The 11,585-nt window shown below is 51.3% G+C and overlaps 1 long non-coding RNA gene across 1 annotated transcript in view; it reads left to right on the forward strand.

The window, feature by feature from the left end:
• LOC121026936 (uncharacterized) overlaps positions 1–5,161 on the forward strand; it is a 16,040-nt gene extending 10,879 nt beyond the window's left edge. The window contains exon 4 of the long non-coding RNA XR_005788499.1: positions 4,629–5,161. This is a non-coding gene — a long non-coding RNA (uncharacterized LOC121026936). The remainder of the gene's footprint in view (positions 1–4,628) is intronic.
• Positions 5,162–11,585: the final 6,424 nt, after the last annotated feature.

An 11,585-nucleotide genomic window follows, 5' to 3' on the forward strand; every position in this document is an offset into this window, starting at 1 on the left:
ATAAACGTTAAAAAAAAAAATTAAAAAAAAAAAAAAAAAAAAAAGAAAACCAGCATAAGATACAAGTTCTGGGGCAGTCGGGCAAGTTGTCGAACCTCACTTTTTGTAAATCAGGGGTGTTTTGCGGATTTGAGATCACGGAGGAGAAGTGTTCAGCCCAGTGCCTGGAAAAGAATTTGATAAACGGTGATGCTATTAATAATAACGAAAAACATTTATTGACCAGTTACTATGTCCGGCACGCAGCTCAACCCTTTACATGCATTAGTTACTTTAATCCTCATAATAACTGAGTTAGGGGCTTTTAGCATCACCCCTACTTCACAGAAAATGGGAATCCAGACTCTGAGAATTCAAGTAACGCATCTTACTTAAAAAAAATTTTTTTAACGTTTATTTATTTTTGAGACAGAGAGAGACGGAGCATGAACGGGGGAGGGTCAGAGAGAGAGGGAGACACAGAATCAGAAGCAGGCTCCAGGCTCTGAGCCGTTAGCCCAGAGCCCGACGCGGGGCTCGAACTCACGGACCGCGAGATCGTGACCTGAGCTGAAGTCGGACGCTTAACCAACTGAGCCACCCAGGCGCCCCTCAAGTAACACATCTTAAGTTCACACAGAACGCTGGTGGAACTGATTCAAACCCAGGCAGCCTGGCATCGATGCCTCTGTGATGTGGACACGCATGGGTGTCCATTAATCCCTGGCAATAACTCAAAAGCCTTCCAGAATTACATAGCCCTCAGGTTGGGAGCTCCTGCTATATACACTGCACAGAGACCTTTGGCTTCTTACGAAATATTTCTGACATCCGCAGGCTTTGGTACTTATTTTTATAACTTTACAGCAAGAGGAAGACAGATAAAAAGGAACGGAGATTCACGCAGTTACCCAGAAACAAACAGAATATCCTGAGATACCTGGCGGGCAGAGTGCAACTTTCCAGAAACAGTCATTGGACAGCACTCTCCCCCCCCCCAAAGCCCTGTCTCAGGATGCCTATTAGAGAATGACTGTCCAGTCATCCATTTTCTTAGATCTCACAAAACTTCCTAGAAATCTGAAGGCAACTAACCATGTGCAAAAACAAAAACAAAAACAAAAACAAAAAAACCTACCAAACAACAAAACAGGGCTTCTCCTTAATGGAAATAGAAGTGGGGGTGATCTGCTGAAAACTTGTTTTCTGTTGTAGTATAAAAGATGCCCAAAACTCCCTCTTGTCTTTCCTGCAAAGAAAGGGGTGGAAGGATGGCCTTTCGTTCAGGACTCACCCCTGGCCCGCCCCCACTAGGTGAACTGTTTTGAGTTTCCAAATTCTGGCCCTGCTTAGGGGCAATTCAGAATCTCTGAATGAATGAATGAATGAATGAATGAATAAATAAATTTGTTTACTTTTAAGAGGGGGGGGGGGAGGGAGAGACTGAGCAGGGGAGGGGCAGAGAGAGAAGGAGAGAGAGAATCCCAAGCAGGCTCTGTGCCACCAGCACAGAGCCCAACACGGGGCTCGGACTCATGAACTGCGAGGTCAGGACCTGAAGCAGAAACCAGGAGTTGGATGCTTGACTGGCTGAGCCACCCAGGTGCCTCCGGAATCTCCTTTACAAGGAATTACCTGAATATTTGGGGCCTGGGACCGAGATCAGAAGTGCTGGCCCTGACAGCAGATGACCCGGGACACTGACAGGCAAGCCCAGGAGGTGACCAGGCCCTGCCTAGTGCAGGGACGGCGGTGCCCACGGACTCTCACTGTTTGGAGCAAGGACAGGAGAGCCACCACAGCGAGAGTGCCACACCAGGGCAACAGTGACAGTGGCATCACACGACTGCTTCTGGACTTTGAGACTCTCGTCCCCATCTTGGGAGTGAGAGTCAAGCACGTTCACTTCTCTTGGATTTTAGAAGCCCTGGCTATTCTCGAATGACCCAAAGTGGTCAGAGTAGCAGGGGAGAGGGAAGGCACTGCCCACAAAAGGTGATCCTGGGCTTTCTGCTGATCCGGCCAGCAGATGCTCAAGACAGTTTAAATTCAATTCGGATAAACAATTTTAACACCCTGCGAGGGTTTCCCCCAGTTACAGAAGTATAACCATGGCCTTCTGCCACATCCCCCCTCCAGGGGACGATGTCTGCTGGAATGAGGAATTGGCAAGACTCAGCGCTCCTGGTCACCAAGTTTTTCTTGTCCCCATCACGCATCCGTGCTTGATTCGTGGGCATCCACAAAGCCCCTTTGTGTGTGGCCAGCAGGAGCCCGGGCAGTCGGAAGGGCCGGGGCTGGCACTGTCCTTGGAGTTTGCAGAGAGAGGTACCTCTAGCGATGAGGCTCAAGCCAGGAAAAACAGGTCCAGGAGGAAAAATAACCTGCCACCAAAAAGCCAGTCTTATGGAAGAGGAATATCACATTGGACGATCACTCATGCGACACAACAGGACTTTTCATTATTCATTGTGTTTCGAGACAAAAGATCTTTCTGTTCGGCTTCGTACTGAATCATTTTTCAACTACCTGGAGATGGAAACCATTTTTGAGAGCCCTATAGGAGCAGCCTCTGTTGGCAACTTGCAGCCACCCTTAAGGAGGGCCTAGCTCTTTGGCCATAGACCCCCAAGGCCAATCCAGGTACCCCATAAAGGCAGAGCCAGTGTTACTGAAGATTTGGAACACGGGCTGACATTGTGCATCCCGGAACACAACTTACACAAATGCTGATCAGACTCCTCCTTCCTACCCCAGTATTTCCAAGAAGGCTGCTGGTTCCCCATCTCCTATTGCCCCCTCACCCCTGCCTGCACCCAACTCCCTGGTCCATGTCTCCCCATCACCCCTCCTGCCCAACAGAAGCCCCTCTAGGAGCCTCAGCATTTACTCTCCTTGGTTTGGGTTGTGGGGGATGTAAAGAAATACTTTTCCTCTCTCGTGGAGGTTTTTTTCTATTCCCTTTGACATTAGTCGACACAAATGCCATTTTTCCCTCCCCCAGATCAGCAAACACGAACTCAGTCTCTAGCATTTGAAGACAGAAGACAGTGGTGATAGAGGCAAGGCTGGAGAACGAAGTGATAATCTGCTTCCGTGGGGCAGGCTCCCGGCTCTGGTCTGGTGGCCTGGCTTCAGCCTCGGGCTGGGCCTCGTTCCGCTGTGTCCCAGGACTGGCACCTGATCGGGTGTCAACAAATGTTCGCTGGACGAATGCTCTTGGGCATGCCACCTCATTTTCCAGCCTCAGTATCCTCATTTGGAAAAAGAGGACAATAGTCTCTTTCCCTGTCTACTTCTCAAGGTTGGGGTGAAAAGCAGACGTGAGTTAAAGGGAGGCATGTCAGCGTGGCTGAATCTAGCCTCGCGTCCTGCGGTCTCCGTTTTGGTTTCCTCAGAAGGGCCCCATCCTCTGGCAAGGCAGAAGTGGAAGCCACTTGGGCAGGTGCATCTGTAGCAAGTAGAGGTCACCTTGGCCACCTTCAGCTCCCCCTCCCAGCGCCTTCCGTGGACCCGGCTGGCCTGTGCCACAGACCTTCCCCCTCTTCCTGTCGCCTCATCCATCCGGTGTCACACCCCGAGTCTGAGACAAGGCTGCTCTCTAGGGGTGGATTTTGGTGCCCTGACAGTGAAACAGGCTGCCTCCGGGAGGTGGCCTGCCCCTCTCCCTGGAGGTGGCAGCTGGGAGGGGGGAAGGGGGAAAATTTTGGACTGGGGAGGAGCTGCCTTCGTTGTTTCGCACCCTCTCTGCCGCGTCCTCCACTGACAACCCTCCTTCCAGCATCCTAACCGGTGCAGACACTGTGCAGTTTTCAAAGCACTTTGCACACACGATCTCTTTGGATCCACCCAGTAATTCCTACCTGCGATGAGGGTGTTATTAGTCCCATCTTTCAGATAAGGAAACTGAGGCTGGGAGAGATCACAGAGCTGGGGCTTAGGCTCCTGTCTTCTGCTTCATGAAGCCAAGTTGCTGCTGCTCTGGATAATCGAGGCCCTTGGGCAAATTCGCCCCAGGACCGTGGGAGAGTCCAAGGGCACCCCCTGCAGGGGAAGATGGGCCCGGACGTCCTCTGGAAGCACCCACCCCACTCCCCTCAACACACCCAAGGTTTTTGTTTTTGTTTTTGTTTTTGTTTTGAAGCTTCTGGAAGACTTGGGTGTGGCTGCTGTGGGGCCAGAGCAAGGCCCCGGCGGGCGCAGCTCAGTGCTCCGCGCTCCCACCCTGCTGTCCAGGTCCCCTCTCCAGCACGCCTGGCTACTCCCCAGACAGCAGGACGAACAAGCCTCCATTGATTCTGCATCATGGCTAGAAGAATGCCCCTTTGTTGAGCACTTCCCCCTCCTCCTGTGTGTCTTTGCCCACAGGAGAGGCATTCAGGTAGGAAGCAGCTTCGCCACGGTTCCTCCTGCAGGGACCCCAGAGGGAAGCAAAGGACAGAATACCATCCCAGGTCCCAGAGGAGGCCTGCCTGTCCTGCCTTCTCTTCTCTCGAATCCTCTCCGTCATTTCCCGAGCTCTCTCCACCCTTTCCTGTCACCCTGGCATTACTTGGTGGTGGGGGAGTGGGGAGTGGGGGGGGGGGGGGTTGAGGGGGCGGGGTCCAGTCCCAGATCTCTCAGTGTTCAAATCCTCCCCACCTTTCAAGGTCCTGCTCGCACGCCTGCTGCTCCATGAATCCCCACCAGAACGGGAAGCTTGTCAAAAGGAGGAAGCATGGGCTGTTCCTCTCTGTACCCCTGGGCCCAACCCGGAGCTTGGTCTTGAAGCGACACTTCGGAGTCTCAAGGAACAAATGAACTGACTCCTGTCGGTGGCTCTACCACCTCCCAATCACCCAGGCCTGAAACCTGACCAGCCCAATGCCTGGCTGGTCACGAGCTCTGCTGATTCTCCCTGAAAAGCCACCCCGACTTCTCAGTCTGGGCTTCACAGCCCTCCCCAGGCTGGCACCAACCTAGCCAACTGCGTCCCGGGGGTCCCCTCCTTCTGCCGGCCTGGACTCTCCACTGCTCACTCATCCACCCACCTCCACACTATTTACTGAGCCCATACGGAGCCCTGCCATTGCTCCAGGGGCTGGGGATGCAGGGGACAGGCAGACTGAGTCCTCTCCCTCAAGGCTCTCACAGTCTCTTGGGGGTAGACGGACAAGAAATTGGTGTGCAAATGACTGAATAACACAGCATCGAACAGTGGGATAAGTGCTCTGGGGAAAAGCACACGGGGCAAGGGGATGGGGAGTGGACGACAGGGTGTGTGTAGCCAGGAGGCAGCGACTGAGGCTGGGCAGGGGCGGCGTCGGAAGGTGTGCGGGTGGGGGTCACAGAGGAATGACCAGCTGCAGGGAAGAGTTTGAATCTTCCTCGGGGCGCCATGGGAAGCTGCTGTTCTGCCAGTGCGTCGTGTGCGTTCCTAACTCCGGGCTTTGTCCCACTGAAATGCCCTCACCAAGCCTCTCCAGCTGCCTCTGTCGCGCTAGGATTCCGGGACGCAATGCCGGTCTCGCCAGCGTTCCGAAGCCTCGCCTTTTTCCGCCGGCGTGTGGTCATCTCTCCTGCCAGATTCCCAGGATGCCCCTCTGGTCTTGGGGCTTAACTGCCTCGACGTATCCAGTTCAGGTTCTCAAACATTTACTCGGCACCCGCTATGTGGCGGGTGGCTCACCCAATCCCTGTCACCTCCCCTTCCCTATGAGGTTCCTATCATGCCCAATCTTTACAGACAGGTAAGATGAGGCTCAGAGAGGTTCAGCAACTGATCTGTGACCTCATATTTAGGGAGCGGGGGAGGCAGGGTTTGAAGGGACGGTATCTGACCCCACAAGTCCAACTCCATTCTCACCGGCCCCAAGCTGCTCCTCCCCTTAGGTAACTTGGTAATGGTATTCAGGGCCCTCCAGGCCTGCCCCTGATCTCCTTCCCCACCTTCTCTTCCACAGGGACTCTCTGCTCCCAGGGACCACTGGGACAGGCACCCTGCCCTTCTGTGCATTTCTTGCCTGTGTGATATGCCACTCGCGGCATAATGAGCACACCCACAGGTGACCACCTGGGACAGGGGCATCCAAGGATGGGCCCTGCCACCACTTCTCTCTCCCCCAAGTCAGGGAAAGGCCTCGCTCTAACCAACACCTTCACCCCAGGGCCACTCAGTCATCCGGAGAACCAGGGCCCATGACTTTGGAAAAGTTGCCATATGCTAGGGTTGTGTTATCGTAAATGCAATTATTTCTCCCAGGCCTGATGATGTGGGGAAAATCATAAAGTCCTTTGCTATATACTCTTTACTGGCACTCACCAGTCTTAAATTTTTCCTTTTTTTTTTTTTTTTTTTTTTTTTTGGTTAAATTAAAGATGCCAGGGCGTCTGGGTGGCTCAGTCGGTTGAGCATCAGACTCTTGTTTTCGGCTCAGGTGGTGATCTTGAGGTTTGTGGGATCGAGCTGCCAGCGCAGAGCCTGCTTGGGCTTCTCTCTCTTCCTCTCCCTCTCTTTCTCTCTCTCAAAACAAATAAATAAACTTAAAAAAATGTGATAATAGTAAAAAATAACAATAGCTACTTTGTCAAGGTTGTGCAAGATGCAAGGAACCTGCTGGCCACCTTACATACACTACCTCATTCAACCCTCCTAACAACCCCAGCATGCGGGTGTGATTATTATTCTCGTCATACAGATACAGGAACTGAATCCCAGAGAGGGAAAGCAGCTCGCCTGAGGTCACAGAGTTGATAAATGCCGAAGTTCAAACCGCAGCTCCAACCCTGGTCTGGTGGACCTCGAGGCCTTTGATCTCAAGCTCTGCAGCCCATCCTGCCACTGGTGTTTGGGAGACGCATCACAGGCAGGGGTCGGGGTGGGGGTGGAGGGGGGCAGGTGTAGTTACTGGGGCTCCTGAGAGAGGAGACGGCGACCGGGCTGCTCAGGACCCCGTGAAAACACAGGTCTCGGTGCCAGGCACATCCTGGCTCTGCGTCCTGCCCGCTGTGTGTCCTTGCTCATGTTGTTACCTTCTCTGTGCATTCATTTCCTCCCCTGTGAAATGGGATGATAGTAAGCCCTCCCTTTCCATCTGCAGTGGGAAGGAAGCACGATGATGTTCGTGATCGTGTTTTGAGGCCACGAAGCTCAGTGTCTTACTACCCACTCCCCACACTTCCAGGATGAGTGAACAGCGGGGAGAGGCTGGAGCAGCACTGGGGGAAGGGGGAGAGGAAAGTGCTGGACTGAGCCTTTTCTGTGTAGAGGGAGGCAGGTGAATGGCTTGCTCAGCCAACCTCACATGATGAGAGGAACCAACTAACTAGGTCACCTTGCAGGAGGAAAGAGCTATTCCGGGAGCTGCCTGCCGCCTCCCGGAGCAGAAGCTGCGGAATTGGGCTATTTCAGGGGCGGCACAGAGAACTCATCCGACAACACTAACTTGGATCGGGCCCCTGCCTTTGTGCCTCGGGCCATGAGAGGCCAGGAGGGCCTTGGGGGGGGGGGTTGCGCACTGTGCTGGTGCCCTCTGTGTGGCGTCGGCAGTGGCAACCTGGGACCATCACCCCACGACCTTCCCCGTCCCCTGGAAACCGCCATCCCAGGCGAGGATGGCGAGTGAGGACAGCAAGACGCCAGGCTTGCATTCCCCTGCCTGGCCGCAACTCTCAGCTCTTCCGTGCGGTAATCCTATGACACGGGGCCACTTGCTTTTCCAGTCCGGGCTTGGGTCTCCCCACCTGTAAAGTGTGGTGTTCCCTGTAATCCCATAACTCAATCCCAGCACTTCTGTGACTGTCTCACTCACTTCTTGGCCTGCATTAAGGGGTAACGGTGCTTATGCCCTAGGACCGTTTTGAGGATTAAAGGAGATGATGACGTAAAGCACCAAGCACAAGGTCTGGCCAGAGGAAATGCTGGACAAATGGTTATAGTTCCTAACTGGGCTTCTGGGGTATTCCATGCTGTAGTGGTAGCCGTGGGAAGGACAGTGGATTGTTCTGCAGATTTGAAAAGCAGGCTGCCCGTTGCTGGATGGGGTGGGGGACAGGTGGAGGGAGAGATTGTGCTGCAGAAGCTGGGCTTTGGGGGCACAGGCTCTGGCTCTGTAAACGCCATAAAGAGAAGGATCCTTTTGGAAGGAACTTGGGGCTTTGACGCCAAGGACCGCCCTGTGCGAGAAGCACTCAGCTCCATGCCGCATGTCTGTGCTCTGAGCTTCAGGTGCCTCGTCTGCAAAATTGGGGCGGAGGCATTTATCCCCGATGCTCTGGCAAGGAACAAATGAGGTCATTACCGCAAAGCCTTTGGCACAGCACTTGGCACCTAGTAGGCGCTCGAGAAACACCAGCTGTAATTTGTTCTCTCCCTTGGTGCCCACGGCGACCCCATGCAGAGAATGTTACCATCTCCACTTTGTAGATGAGGAGACAGAGGCACAGAGAGGTTAGGTAGGGTCCCCGAGGTCTCACAGGAAACAATCTTGTCAAGATTCGAATCCAGTCTAACTCTGGGACTTGTGCTTTTTGCCACTTTGCCTGGGATGTGGCAAGTACAAGAGGAGGTATATATAGACATGCAGTTACAGACGTGGGACCAGTGCTCAGCATGGCACAGTTATGTAATCAGTGGGCAGCAATGCACCTCTTGCACTTACAATTATTCATCTCATCGTGACCATCATTCCGAAGCGAACTGGAAATGATAAAGCTTGAGGGTGGCCGGTGAAGGTCGAGGGTACTCCAAGATACTAGAACAGACAGTAAGAAATCTGTCAAAAATAAGGGGCAAAAAACTAGAGTCATCAGTAGCTTCCTTGCAACGTTATCAGTTAATTGCAAAAAAAAAAAAAGGGAAAAATGGACGTATCAAACAATGAGGGAGTGATTGGGTAAATCATGGTTGATCTCTTTGTTGGAAAATTACACACCCATTTAAAACTATGATAATCTGACTTAACATGGAAAATGTTTACTTGCAATTACTGTTAAAGGGAAAAGGCTGGTATAAAATTATATTTCTGCTCTAATTATACCTCTCTTATAACTATCACCTGCATGTGGAGAAGAGTTGAAAGGGAACACGCAAACAGGTGATGGGTTAAATGCTGGAATCGAGGATTTCTTATTTTTTGCAATTGATTTCATAATTCAACTGTAATTTACTGAGTATTTACTAAGTGTCAGTCACCATGTGAAGCATGGTTATTAATGTGGGTTATATTAGGATTATGCTAGCAGGAAGACTTAAAGAGAAAACAGGTTTTGCTGTCTTTTAGGATATTCTTGGAGGGGGAGGGAATTGAAAGCGGATGTGACGGCTTCAGGGTGTCAGGGACCCCGATCTCTCTGTCTGGTGACTCTGCCATCCCTAAGGAGTTGTTCTTTTCCACATGGTCCGATAGGACCCGTTCACCTTCCAGCCTGCAGGAGGAGGGTGGGAACGGGAGGGCATGCCCCATCCCAGGAAACATATGACTGGCAGTGGCTCATAACCATCCCCATTCTTTTTTTCTTCTTCTCCTCCTAATTAAAGTTTATTTATTTATTTTGAGAGAGACAGAAACAGTGTGAGTGGGGGAAGGGCAGAGAGAGAGAGAGAGAGAGAGAGTGAGAGCGAGAGAACCCCAAGTAGGCTCCTATGTGGGGCTGTCAGCACAAAGCCCTATGTGGGGCTCGAACCCACAAACCATGAGATCATGACCAAGATCATGGTCCAAGAGTCCATGAAACCAAGAGTTGGATGCTTAACCAACTGAGCCACCCAGGCGCCCCTCATATCATCCTCGTTCTTATGCATTAGTCAGAACTTTGTCACTTGGTCACCCCAAGCTGCAAAGTAAATTGGGACATGTCGTTACTTTGGGAGGCCATGAGCCTAGCTAAAAATCCAAGCTAATGTAGAAGAAGAGAGGACGGCACCTGGGGGACCTCTTTTGCAGCATGCCAAGCTAAGTGAGTTGAGGCCACGTCCCTGAAGAACCCACTGCCCAGTGAAAGGAAAATGCATGTCAAGAAATGATTACAAGACATTCAGAGAAGTGCTGGGATTGAGTTAAGGGATTACTGGGGACAGATGGCCAACACTGTCCGGTGGGGCGTTAGCAGCTCCAACCCCTGTGAAGATTTTGCCTTCACGGGCAGCCACCCAGTTGGTACTGTGTGGCACTGAGCTCCCTCCCCAAGATCTGACAGTCCTGAGCAGGGGTGAGTGCCCTCTAGACCCAAGCTGGGACCATCCAGTGTCTTCTAGGATGGTGAATGCAGTAGAGAGACACAGGATCTGGTCACAGTAGCCCTGTCCCCAGAAGGACCCTGGACCTGTCCTTCATACTGATTGTTTATTCAACTCCTCAGCCTTCGATCTGTGATGTGCCTCCATAGCCTCCCAAGAAATCCATCAATTTCCCCTCCCTCCACTTTTTGTTTTTGTTTTTGTTTTTGACTTAGAGTAGCCACCTGAGACCAAAATAAGCTGAAGTAATTCAGGGGTCAGGATAAGTTAACAAGCAGTTTTGCTGAGATTCAATTCCAAGCGGTTATTTTCCCCCAGGTGCATTGAGAAGCCAGGAGGGTTTTAAGGAGGGCAGAGGGGAAGGTTTTCCAGTCAGGGACTCAGCAGTATATAAATCTGGACGCCTTTTACTTCTGTTAGTGGTTTGTTGATTATGTAACAAAACGACCACCGGAGAAGAGAAGATACGTAACAAAGACACTGAGGGATCGGGGGGCTGGCAGCCAATGGCAGAGTTCTGGATGAGGAGGCTGGAGTTCTGCCATCCAAAGGAGACCTGGTTTCTGGGTGATCCTAAGCACACAAGGAGATGTTTTGGGATCTGTTTCTTCAATTCGAGGAGGAAAATCCTTTTTACTTAAGTAAATAAAAAAAAATCACAGCAATATCTATGAAAACTTTATACCATTGCTCTCTCTCGGACCTGTTCAACCCTGTGGTGTAACCGTTAGCTTTTTCCTCCCCCGACCACCCTCTGCAGCCAGTCTACCTGCAGATCCGAGAGCCCAGGACAGGTGTCCGAGGCCATCCACTTCTCCCCCACCAACCTGGCCACCCGCTTGTCTGAGCCCCAGACAACTGCTTCACCTTCTGACTGGCCTGCCTGCTGTCATATTGTCCCCTTTCAATCTATTCTCTACAAACCAACCAACGTGATCTTTTAAAAAGTCAGATCAAGTGAAAGAAGCCAGTCTGAAAAGGCTACATAGTGTACGATTCTAACTACATGACATTCTGGAAAAGACAGAACTATGGAGACAGTAAAAAGATCAGTGGTTTCCAGGGTTTTCATAGGGAGGGAAGGATGAACAGGTGGAGCACAGGTGAGTTTTTTGGGCGGTGAAATTATTCTGTATGATATTGTAATGGTGGAAAGATGTCATTCATTACCACATTTGTAGAGCACAGAGTAAACCTTAATGTAAACTGTGGACTTCAATTAATAATAATGGATTAATATTGGCTCATTAATTGTATCGAACGTTTCACACTAATGCATGGTGTTAATAATAGGGGAAATTGTGTATGTGTGTGTATGTGTGTGTGTGTTGGGGGTACAAGGGTATATGGGAATTCTCTGTACTTTCCCCTTAAGTTTTTAAGTGCCTGG

This window comes from Herpailurus yagouaroundi, unplaced genomic scaffold (assembly GCF_014898765.1).
Source record: "Herpailurus yagouaroundi ecotype Mexico unplaced genomic scaffold, PumYag 77, whole genome shotgun sequence".
Classification (NCBI taxonomy): Eukaryota; Metazoa; Chordata; class Mammalia; order Carnivora; family Felidae; genus Herpailurus; species Herpailurus yagouaroundi.